Source organism: Balaenoptera borealis (genome assembly GCF_965194805.1).
Source record: "Balaenoptera borealis genome assembly, chromosome: 11".
Lineage (NCBI taxonomy): Eukaryota > Metazoa > Chordata > Mammalia > Artiodactyla > Balaenopteridae > Balaenoptera > Balaenoptera borealis.
This window is the reverse complement of record NC_138868.1, coordinates 63,417,001-63,429,702: the sequence shown is the minus strand read 5'-3', so window position 1 is coordinate 63,429,702 and position 12,702 is coordinate 63,417,001. Positions and strand designations below refer to the sequence as shown.

Sequence of the window (12,702 nt, the reverse complement as noted above, 5' to 3'; positions counted from 1 at the left end):
TCTATTTTACATTTGGTAGTGTATATATGTCCATGCCACTCTCTCACTTCATCCCACCTTACCCTTCCCCCTCCCCGTGTCCTCGAGTCCATTCTCTATATCTGCGTCTTTACTCTTGTCCTGCCCCTAGGTTCTTCAGAACTATTTTCTTTTTTTTAAGATTCCATATATATGTGTTAGCATACGGTATTTGTTTTTCTCTTTCTGACTTACTTTACTCTGTATGACAGACCTAGGTCCATCCACCTCACTACAAATAACTCAATTTTGTTTCCTTTTATGGCTGAGTAATATTCCATTGTATATATGTGCCACATCTCCTTTATCCATTCATCTGTCAATGGACACTTAGGTTACTTCCATGTCCTGGCTATTGTAAATAGTGCTGCAATGAACATTGTGGTACATGACTCTTTTTGAATTATGTTTTTTATATCTACAAAACAGGTGTAATCTTACTTACCTGGTATGAAATATGCCAGGAATAAGTGAAATAAAATGCATGCAGATTCTTAAATCAGTGCCTGAACAGTTCATGTTCAATGAATAACTATTGAATGAAAAAATACTAACATGTTGAATACACCATGGCGTAGAAAATGTAATGTCCATCACTTGCACATATAGTAAAACAAAGCATGTTTTTGGCTCTCCATTTCATTTAGCAGTTGGAAATGAATATTTTGGAGAGTAGATAACAAATAGAATTGGATCAAATGATAGTGCCTACACTAAATTATATGGCTTTTCATCATTGTTAATACATTTACAAATTAAAATTTTGTGATGGCAATAAATATTGCTTAAGAATAGAAGCAGAGTCAAACTTCAAATATTATTAGCCTAAGTACTATGACTCCTTGACAGAAGAAATGCAATAAATATGTAAGGTTCAGATATTGTTTAGAAATTCTCCTGAATGCTGTACGTGGATTTTATTTTAATGGGCAAGCCAAAGAGGTCTCAAAGATGATTTCCAATTATATATTCTTCTATTTTTTCAGATATGTGCCACGGGGTATGGATCGGGGGATGAACGAATACATTATAAATGGAAAGTTTTTATTTGAATTAAAAATTAATAAATGAAGTTAGGCTTTTTAAATTTTTTTCTCATTTTCATAGCCATGTTTTCTACTAAGAGTGATTCCAGAAAGTTTTGATTGGTAACACAGTTAGCATGATTCAGTGGAGTATACTTTTTGCAAAACCAATATATTTTAATTAATGCAGCTTAATTAAAATATATTGAAGTCCTGGTTCCTAAAGTTTCCATTAATTTACTGGTTGACCTTCACCAAGGCATCCCCTGATTTCCCTCTGTAAAGTTAGGAGTGTAGACCAAGTGAGCCTCAAGGTTCCTTCCAGTTTTAGATACTCTCTGATGCCAACTTACCTGCAAAGTAAGCAGTTTAGTTGCAGGGATTATGGTGATCGTGAGGATGATGATGGGTGCCTTTGATTGAGCACTTACTATGTGTTATAAAAGTGTAGACCGGTGTGCAGTGTGTCTTCGCCTGAATCATGTGAATGTATATATCTCCAAGGTGATCCTGAAATTAAGCTGTTAAGTATAGCTATTCTCCTGTCTTCCTAAAAATTCACATTTTCTATTTTCACTAGAAATGTGTTTTTAATCTAAATGCAAAGAGGATTATCATAATATTTAGGTTGTCTCTGGAAGTGTTAATAAGTAATGGTATCATAGTTCCTTTGCAGATGCCTTACTGAAGCAGGCTATAGAGCGGACAAATGGATTACTCCCGGGGTTTTTACTCCCTTGCAGCTCTGACTCTGATGTGACCTTGGGCAAAATGCTTCATGTGAAAGGGCAGACCTGTTTGTCTTTGCTCTGAAATCACAATACAGTGCAGATATTTTCCCCTCTGATTTGATTCTGTGACTGAATGCTTGAGAATTAACGTGGGTGTTAGAGGTTTCCAATAATAGGCGTATGTTACCATAGACACGTCCTTTAAATATGTCAGTGGTGCCTTATTGCACAGCAATACTTAAAGGCTTTCAGAGAAGTTGTGTTTTATGAGATCCCAAAATTATCTAGTTGTGAAAGATAATTAGAGATTTGACTTTCAGCTGTGAAGTGGTCCTGAGATGATCCTTTAGAGTCTTGTGGCACATTATTATGGGTGTCATTGTTTATAAAGTAAGGGATAAAAGATAATGAGTCTCTCTAACTACTCTAAGATAGTCTTATGGGTTTATTGAAGATGAGAACTTGACAAGGCAGTTTTAGTTGAAATAGATCATTTTTACCCCCCTTGCATTTGGGAGGAAATAAATTATCAATTGCTAGATTATTTTGTTTGGAAAAACCAGCATTAAAGAAAGAAATAGAAGAATCCTTGGCCATCTTTCCCACATTCTTTCAACTTATCACTGCTACTGTTATCTCTTTCACCATACTGTAAGGAATATTGAAGCAGATGATTCTACTTCTGTAAAGGAAATTCTGTGAATGAGAGGAGAGACTTTATCCCATGTGCCTTGCTCTGTGCTAAGCAGTATGGTGTTTCTTGTCAAATATTTATTGAAATGCTTGCTTGGCATTTTACTAGGTGTTAGGATCACAAGGATGGAAAGACAAGGCCTCTGCAGTCAATAAGCCTCACATGTGTTATCTCAGGTGCTCTTCAGAGTGAACATGTAAATTTGGTATTTTAGTATCTCTCTATTTTTTAACATTAGGGAACAGGGTTAGGAGAGCAAAATCATTTGCCCAAGGTTACCTATCCAGTAAGAGGTGTAACAGAAATTGTATTCACAATCTGTCTGCTTTCACAATAATCTAGTGAGGTGGGTAGGGCAGGCATGAGTTGCACTGGCGTGAGACCCCAGCTAGTGGAATTTTTGCCCACCTGTGCTATCACTTATACATTCTATTCAAACACCCATGCTGAAAATTCTTTTCATCTAAGCTTGTGCAGAGTGTGTGACAGGCACCTACCAAGCAGAATACCACAAAAGTCCTGTATAAAGGCTTTACTCATCTCCAGCCAATTAAGGAGGCGTGGAGCCTGAGCCTGCTCTCCTCACTGCTGCCCAAAGTCCCATTTCAATACTATATCTTTCACCAACGGAACAGAGCAAATTCTCCACAAGGGAAACACTGCTTCATAAATATTGAGTAATGCTAGTTATATCTGACCTGAGAGAAACCTCCACTTGTGAGAGGACTGTGTTTATCAGCCCTTAGCTCCAGAGTATTGTATACCTGGAACTCTGCAAGGTTTGTGAACAATGAGAAACTTGAAAATGTTGTTATTGTTCTTGTAATCATCTTCATCATCATCAAAAGTGAGTATTTACTATAGCCCTTGTTTTCTTGGAGTGAAAAGAAGAGATGATGGAAGAGACAAGCTATTTGCCTTCTCTAAGTGTCTTCATCTGTAAAGTGTGGACAATAAAACTTTCCTTAAAATGGGATGATACATGTGAAATTCCTTGCAAAGACCTGGCATGTAGTAGAAACTCATTAAATGCTTATTCTTATTCTTTCCCCTTGAAAATACTTCAGAATCACCACTCCTACAGAGCCAGTCGTTAAACCCACCAATTTATAAGTCTTTTCTTAGCCAGTTTCTTTTTCCTCATCGTCTATGTACCTTTTCAACTTCCTTCTTTTTTTAAATCTTGGTTGACTTTATTTTACTTGATTTCTTTTTTTATTGAGATATAATCAACATATACCATGATATTTGCTTCACGTGTACAACATAATGATTCAATGTTTGTATATATTGTGAAATGATCACCACAATAAGTCTAGTTAACATTTGTCACCCCATGTAGTTACAGTTTTTTTTCTTGTAATGAGAACTTTTGAGATCTACTCTCTCAGCAACTTTCAAATATGCAATACAGCATTATTAACTATAGTCACCATGCTGTACATTATATTCCCATGACTTATTTATTTTGTAACTGAAAGTTTGTACCTTTACCCCTCTCACCCCCCCACCTCTGGCAACCATCAATCCGTTCTCTGTATCTACAAGTTTGTTTTTTTTAGATGCCACATGTATATACTCTCTCTCTCTATATATATATAATTCATGCTCATGTATATATATACATATCATGTTTTCTTTATCCATTCATTCACTCATGGACATTTAGGTTGCTTCCATGTCTTGGCTATTGCAGATAATGCTGCAGTGATCCATGTTCCTTCTTCTCCCTATTTCTCCCATACTCAAGAGAACATTCTCCCCATATCTTTCTATATGCACAAGCATTTCTTCCACATGTTGATCAAGTTCTCCTTTTTCTGTGACTCTTTTCTGGACCACTGAGTAATATCATCATCTCCCTGCTCTGAGCATCCATAGGTATATTATGTTTGCCTCTAATTTATACCATATTACTATAGATTTTATAATCATTTATCCTTTATTTAACAAATATGGTACCAGGCACTGTGCTAAGTTCTAGGAATCTGTAGGTGAAAAAGACCCAAGCTGTGTACTCAATAATTCATAGTCTTCTTGGAGAAACTGATCAAAGATAAATAATTAGCAAAGTACTATAGATGCATGTCCTTTCATCCAAGTAAATTATATGCTGTTAATTGGCAGGGTCCCATTTTCTATTCCTCCTCTATAAACCTCCTTCCCTAGAACATTTAGTTGAGTATTAAGTAATTATTACACATTCATTGCTTTGAATTCTTCTTTGTAGAGTTTTAATATTATAGAGCTTTATAGATCCCTGAGAGGGAATATTACCCAAAAGCAATTACCATTAAGATTCTGTATAAAGCCTCAAAGCTCATGGAACCCTAGGAATAGAAATAGACCCTTGATTCATTTAGAATCCATCATTTGCATCTGTGAAGCAAAAGTTTCTAAGCATTTAAGCAAAGTCAGGCTCTATATATAATCTTGTCTCTGGTGGAGAGGCTGTCTGACAAGCCAGGCTCAGAAGCAGGAGCCAATGTGATAAGTAGGTGCCTCTTACCTGTAGTTCTGGCTAAAAGTCAAGTATCAAAAGCATGCCTAAGGAGGGACTTCCCTGGTGGCACAGTGGTTGGGAATCTGCCTGCCAATGCAGGGGACACTGGTTTGATCCCTGGTCTGGGAAGATCCCACATGCCATGGAGCAACTAAGCCCGTGCGCCACAACTACCGAGCCAGCACTCTAGAGCCTGCACGCCACAACTACTGAAGCCCGCATGCTCTAGCGCCTGCGTGCCACAACTACTGAGCCTGTGTGCTGCAACTACTGAAGCCCGCCTTGAGAGGGCTAGAGCAGCTACTAGAGCCTGTGCCTTGGAGACCAGTGCTTGGAGCTTGGGTATGTGGTCAGTTATGAAGGACCATGCATGTTTTTGGGGAATTGTCAAGGTTTGAAGTGGACAAGCAGTATAAAAATTCTTTACCTAAGAATACTGAGCCTCCAAAACCTAGATATTGGCCCCTGGAATTTTATAGGCAAGGCAGGGCCCTTTAAAGACACTCAATTCAAATAGCCAGCCAGAGCTTGCAAAAGGCAACTCTCACTGGAGTTCACTCCAGTGAACATGGAGTTCACTCCATGTTGCATTACCCAAGTGTTTTATTGACATGGAATTCCTACTTCCTCTAAGACACATCTGTGTCTTTCTGGCTGCATACTGAGCTAACTTTGGGGGCTGGAGATAATGGTGATTGAAAGATCACAGCTTATTAGCTTAATGTTTGCTTAGCCTTTTGCTGGAGCCAAGCACAAACAACCCAGAGGCAAATTTGGAAGCCCTAAATTCCAAGAAAGAGTTTTTGACCAATGGAGCTAAATAAATGCTGTGGGTTCATACAGGATTCTACAGTTAGCAAGTGTTACATGATCACAGAGCTTGTTTTCCATGTCAATAATATAAGTATCTTCCCGGAGGATGTGATTCAAGGACTCTCCAACTACTACTTCTCTCCAGAATTTGTTCCTATGGGCTCTTTGACTGATTAATGAACTTGGGATTGGTAATGGAGAATTCAAACTCATTGGGATGGGGAAGAGGAGATGAATAAAAGGCCAGTGAAAAGGATGTGCAAAGGTCCAAAGCATAATTTTTCCAAAGAGCAGGCCTAATATTAATAACTACTAATGTATGTTGAGTACAGTCGATGCTTCAAACTCAATATTAAAAAATAACACATTTTGAAAATTCATTTTTTACAACACCCCAGTAATAAGGGTACTACTAGTATTCCAGCATCTACCAGGTAGCCACTGGGACTCAAGCACAAATTTGTCTCATTTTAAAGCCTAAACTCTGCTGCCTCCCTATGCACAAGCATGTTATCTGGGGTTCATGGGTCCACCTAGGAAATTAAGCACCAAAGTCTAGTAAGTATGGTTCTTGCTGATATGTGGCTTTTCAGAAATGTACACAGAAGTCATATCATAACAACATAGGTCTTAATTGCTAATCTTTACATAGTTTTCATAACTAATAATGTATGTATTCAGAACACCAACTTTCTGCCAGTCCTGTTGCTACATGCAAGGTACTAAGACCCTTTTGTAATGTGAACAGACAGATATGTAAACAACTCAATGTAATGAAAGAATATAACTCCCTGGGAGTACAGAGGAGAGAGTGACCCATTTTGCCAGAGAGGGTGAGGAAAATTTCAAAGAGGAGGTGGCATTTGAGTTAGACTTCAAAGGAGTTGACCTCTGCCTTCTAAGGCTGAAGAAATCAGCTTAGAATAAAAGTATGTGAGGTGGCCCTATACAAATTACTGAAAGGTGGACCATAGAAATGCTTTTTTGTTTTATAAAGCACTACTTTATTTTTAAATATCACATATAATGTAGAGTAAATTATATAGAAATGCTAATAAATGAAGTAAGAAAATGAATGCAATTTACAGTCTTGAAGTTATAACTAGCAAGCATGTAACGATATGGCAAAATATACTGAGGATGTAGCATACTATTGAGATAATATAGTGTAGTGGTTAGGAGCACAGATTTTGGAGCTAGGAAGCCTAGGCTTGCATCCTGTCCTGCCTGAACCTGGGCAAGTACTTAATCTTTCTGTCTTTGTGTTCTTCATCTATAAAATAGAAATCCTAATTCCATCTCTCCCTTAGAGTTGTGAGGGTAAAATTGGTTAATTCATATAAAGAGCTTAGGAGAGTACTTGTCACATGTTCAATCAAGAGATGTTGGCTGTTAATATATTTAAAAGAGGAAAATTAATATCTGCACTTTAGTATAAAGATACATGAAAAGATCCCTTATTTTCTTGAGCCACTGGTTTGAAATGCAACTGATTTTAGACTTTGCCTTTCTGAAGAGTATTGTCTTTTACATTTTCAGGGAAAAAAACAACTCTTGAAATTTTACTATTTTAGAATCATGTACTCCGTATAATAGCATGTCACTTTAGGTGAGTTAAATAACCTGTCTAGTCCTCATCTTCCTTATCTATTGGTTGGGAAAATTGTGTTGCAAAGTCCCTTTTAGGCTGAGTTATAACTGATTCTCTGAGTTATGTTTCCTCCTTTAGTACATACCAGTAACAAAGGACCTATGTTACTGTTCCTATTTTAGAAACAAAGAGCTAGAAACAGAGAAAAGCCAAATTATGTCCTAGAAAGTTGAAAACAGAGGCAAGATTATGACATAGGTTTAGCTTGTGAAGTTGGTCAAGACTCATTTTGGTAGAGGGAAAAAGTCAATGGACATTGGTGTCTGAACCACTTGTGTTTAAACTTGACCTGGGTTCATGTCTAAGCTGTTCTGTTTCCTACTGGCAGAAATGTGAATAATTTACATATACTTAATGAGCTTCAGTCTCCTCCTCTGTAAAAACAAGGCTAACAATACCAATGTAATTCTTAACCTAAATCCTCCCTAAGTGTGAGCTTCTTTCTTAGTTTTTCCATTTGGAATTTCCTCCGTCGTGAAAAGCTTGCTACTTGAGCTTTCTATACAAGCATCCACCTATGTTGCTTTTCAGGAACATTGTTCAGCTTTTTGCTCTGCTTGAGATTATTACCAGAGTCAGATCTCAAGTGAAGTGTCTGGGATTCTAAAATCATTTATCAGGCATAACAGGGAGAACCATATAGATAAATGGTATGAAGAGCTACCTGGGGTCCTCAACAACAGGCTATTGCCTGGCTGTGTGTTTTCAGAGTCTTCCTCACAGGCTCCTCTTCTCCTGGAAGCATGTACTGCCTACCATTCCCTGTTAAGTGTTCTCCTGCTGTGTTCCTCTTCAGAACCTTAGAATTAAATTTCAGGTATTTCCAAAGTTTATTTCCACCAAGGTCAAATAGTGTCTTTTACCAACTGGCAAACCAAACTAATGGATGTAATGTGCCCATTTATAAGTTATTCTTCTATCAATATTTCTTAAATCTTTGGCACTCTGTGAGCTAGTAGAGTTCTGGCAGATGACCAAGCAAATATAGAAGTAGCAAATATTCACAAACTCTAGAAACAACCAAGCTCAATTTAGCAGCTTCATTTGTAGGGGTAGTAAGAGGTGTTTGCATCAGTGATTCTTTTTGTCCACATATATCGTAGTCTTGATTTCTGTTGGTAATTTTGTCGAATTTGTTTTATGAAATTTAATATACGATAGCATTAGTTCTTACAAGTGCTCTATTTCCTAAAAAACCTTGAGAAGAACTGCCCTATTGTGTGAAGTCTAAAATCCTCTGCTTATTCCAACTTATTGAGAGGCTGTATAGTATTGTGATTAAGAGTACAGATTCAGGGGCCCAGCTGTCAAAATTCCAGTCCTGCCACATGCCAGCCATATAACGTTGGGCCAGTTACTTATCCTACCTGGGACAAAGTTTTCTCATCTGTGAAATAAGAATAAGATCAAGAGTTGTTATGAGGATTAAATGTATTAGTACTTGTGAAATATTTAGAACAGTGATTGGAACACAGTAAATACTCAAAGATGTTATTATTGAGCACTTGCTATGCACCAGGCATTAGGCAACTGCTTTAATACAAAATGAGTAATTTCCTTCCCTCAAGGAGCTTATAGCTAGTACAAGGGTCAGCAAACTATGGTCCATAGACCAAATCCAACCTGTCACTTGTTTTTGTAAAGGCAGTTTTATTGAAATACAGCCATGCTCATTCATTTACATATTTTCTATGACTGTTGTCTAATTCAATAGCAGAATTGACTAGTTGCAACAGGGATCATGTGGCCTGCAAAACCAAAAATATTTACTAACTGGCCCTATATGGAAAAAGGTTACCAATCCTTGTGTAGAGGAGAACACAAACATATCAACTAATAAATTTTTATGCAGTGGAGCAGATAGACTTAGCATAGTGCCTAGCATATATTTCTCAATTGCCTTCCCTGTGCTTGATAATATTCCAAGTGCTAGAGATACAGTAGTAAATAAAACAGGCCAAAAAAAAAAAAAATTCAATCCACATGGAGCTAGGAGTCTAGTGAGGAAATAGCTAATAAATGAGAGAAATGAGTAAAGCATCACAAAGGTCAAGTGGGAGCCCCAGTGCTTGGAGTAGTATCATACCAATGTCTGGTGGGATTATGGCTACCTGTAATCAGGCCCCACCCAAACCTGTTCTGTCTTAATTCCTGTCCAGAACTTCTGCTCAATAAAGCCTATCCCTTCACCAAACCTAGTGTATGGTATGCTGCTAGCACAGGGCCTTGCACAGAATAAGTGCTTAATAAAGATCTATTGAATGAGTAAAAGAATCATCATTCTTTGTCCTATTTACTTTGGCTGGACAATCTTCTCTACTTTCCTTGATTCCACTCATCTTCAACGCCCAGGTCTGAGTTTTTTCTCCTCTAAGATGCCTCCCCTGACTATTCTTCCTTGATTTCCTCATTTTTACAACTCATATTGCTGTTTCCTCAGGGGAGACACTGCGTATGGCCCAGCTGGTGAAAGCATCTAGATAATAGAAAAAGTAGATGTCAGTGTAGAGGTCCTAGGTGGGATTTGAGGTGGTTCTTTCAGGAAGGGTAGGATTAGAGTAGAAGAGGATTGTAGGTAAGAACTTTGTAGGGCACTGGAGATTCACAATGATCAAGACTGACATAGAGTGTAACCCTCATAGAAAGGAAAAGAGCGATAAAATCAAACAGAAGGGAAAGTGGGATAATAGTTCATACAGGATATATCTGAAGAGAGACAGATTGGAAGAGTGTGTTTGTGGAAGAGGAAACTGTATATGCTAAGGCCTAGAGGTAAGAGAGAATTTGGTAGAGTTGAGGAACTTGAAGCACTTCAATTGGCTGGAGCATAGCACTGAAGAAGGGCAGTGGTGAGAAATAAGCCTGTATTAGAAAACAAGGGAGAGTCTTATAAGCTATGGAAATGGGAAACTATTGAAGGACTTTAAGAAAGGAGTGATATGATTAGTTCAGATTGTCTGCAGTGTGGAAAGTAAATTAGAGTGGAGTATGATTAAAGGGAGAACGATTACATCATGCCAGGTGCTAAATTTTTATTATCCCACTTAATATTCACAACTGCCCTGCAAATTAGGGATAATTATTTCCATTTTATTCATGAGGGAAATACGTTTCAGAGAGATTAAGCAAATTGTCCATGGTCACAAAGCTAAAATGTGGATGAGCTGAGATGAATAGCCTACACTCTTTCTGGCTAATCCCCAGTATCTTCCCCAGTAAGGCATAGTAGAGAAGGAAAGAGAAGGAGTTGGCTAGATAAAAAAGGAGGGAAGTGTATTCTAGAAATAGACAGCGACACATGGAAAACTATAGCGTGACTGTGGCATTAGGTACTTAGCAGACGTTATAGCTAGAAAAATATTGGGTTGGCCAAAAAGTTCGTTCGGGCTTTTCCATAATATCTAATGGACCTTTTTGGCCAACCCAATAATAGTGGGTGGGGTGGATAAGTCAAGACCTAGAAAACATTTGGATTATGTATAACAGATGACAGGTAACTATAGAATTCCTCCAAACCCTCCTTCAAAAAATGACATGAGCAGATTTGTTCCTTTAAAGAGATAATTGTAGAGTCAATGTAAAGATATAGGGAATGGTATGAGGCTACAGCCAGGAAGATCAGTATGACATTATAATGGTTCAAGAAAGAATTATGACGATCTAAGTTAAGGTAGTAGCAGGAGAGATGGCGGGGGAGTTGGGGGTTTCATGACATCCAATCTACAAGGTGGAATGAATAAAGTGAAGAGATTAACCTCCTAGAACTAAAAGCACTTTAGGAGACTGGTAAGAAATAAAGTTGGAGAGGGTGAAAAGGCTCAGCTCATGGAGGGTGTTGGAGACTACTGACTTTAAAATTTAGAATAGGTTGTAAAGGCAAGTGGGAAAATTACCTTTAGGTCTGAATTGGTTTCAGGTTGTAGGGACAGAGTGTATAACTCTCAACATGACCTTTCAGCTATGTGACTCTGGGACTGTTAATGTATAAACATAAAATCTTGTGTTTGATAAGGACCTTAAATATTAGCTTGTCTATTTTTCATCTCCATTCCCCAATCCCCATTATTTATTTTACATCTAAGCAAATTGAAGATAGAAGCATAGCCACAAATCCCTGACTTTGTGACCAGTCCTTTTTACACTACACTGCAGCACTTAACTCTTGGTGAAATTTGGAATTAAATGAAGTTCTGGATTTACTCTTAAGAACCAAGAAATGGTCATGCTAATGAACCCTTTAGGGATGGTAATGTGCTTTACCTCTTAGACTCTTCTAGATATTTAATGGCTGATAAAAAGTACATTGGGGAAGAAGTAAACATAATTGTACTGCTACCGTGAGAGAAGAATAAAAGCATTTAATTGTTAAATTGTTCATTCCAAAAAGACACATTAGAAGCTTTTTAAGGTTACCACCTATGGGTGAGGAATGCTTGAGAGAAAATTTATAATTATGAAGTTTCTTAAATTCATGCCTTCAGTGATTGGCTTCCCAATAAGTGAAGCTCAGTCAAGCATTTTCAAGAGATAGAGCAGTAATACTTAACTCATAAAGTTTTAAACGCAGGAAGAATAAAAGTGGATTTCTCTATATATTAATTCAGTGCCTATGTACATTTAAGAATGACCTGCCTATGTTTATGCATTTTTAAAAATGAGTCACATATATTTTTGCATGTCCTTTATTGTCTTCGTTATGCAAACTAAAAGAATTACACACGATTATAAATATATAATATATATACCTTTCAAAGCCATACTTCCATACATGAGGACCTATGCGTAGCTAAAAATTGAATACTGGTCAGTATTTATAACAGGGAAGAATAACAAGCAAATCAAACATTTGATCTCTATTTATGATCCAGTCTTAATAATTAGGACCTTCCTTGCTTACAAACATATACTAAGTGTTTACTATTTCATTTACTCCTCAGAAAAGCACTGTAAAACACTATGATCCTGAACATAAACATGTGCTCTGAATTGTGAAGTTCAAACTTTTAATGATGTGTATCATGAGTTTGAGATCATGCAAACTTCATTTCTCATATTTAAAGCAGAGATAATTCTTACCACATTAAACTGTGGTAAGGATTAGAGATAATGCTTTAAAACCTCTCAGTATGGTTCCTAGTATATAGTGAGACCTTGTAAGTGGTAACGGAGCCTTGCAGTGTAAATAGAAGCATAGGTTTTCAAGTGTCAGTTATTTTCTGATTGTGTGTGCAAGCTTTAACACAAATGTGCTTCTGGCAAAGGCAAGC

The 12,702-nt window shown here is 37.3% G+C and overlaps 1 protein-coding gene across 3 annotated transcripts in view; it reads left to right on the top strand.

The window, feature by feature from the left end:
- DLG2 (discs large MAGUK scaffold protein 2) overlaps nt 1-12,702 on the top strand; it is a 2,068,078-nt gene that overhangs the window by 611,785 nt on the left and 1,443,591 nt on the right. The gene's annotated exons all lie outside the window — the stretch shown is intronic.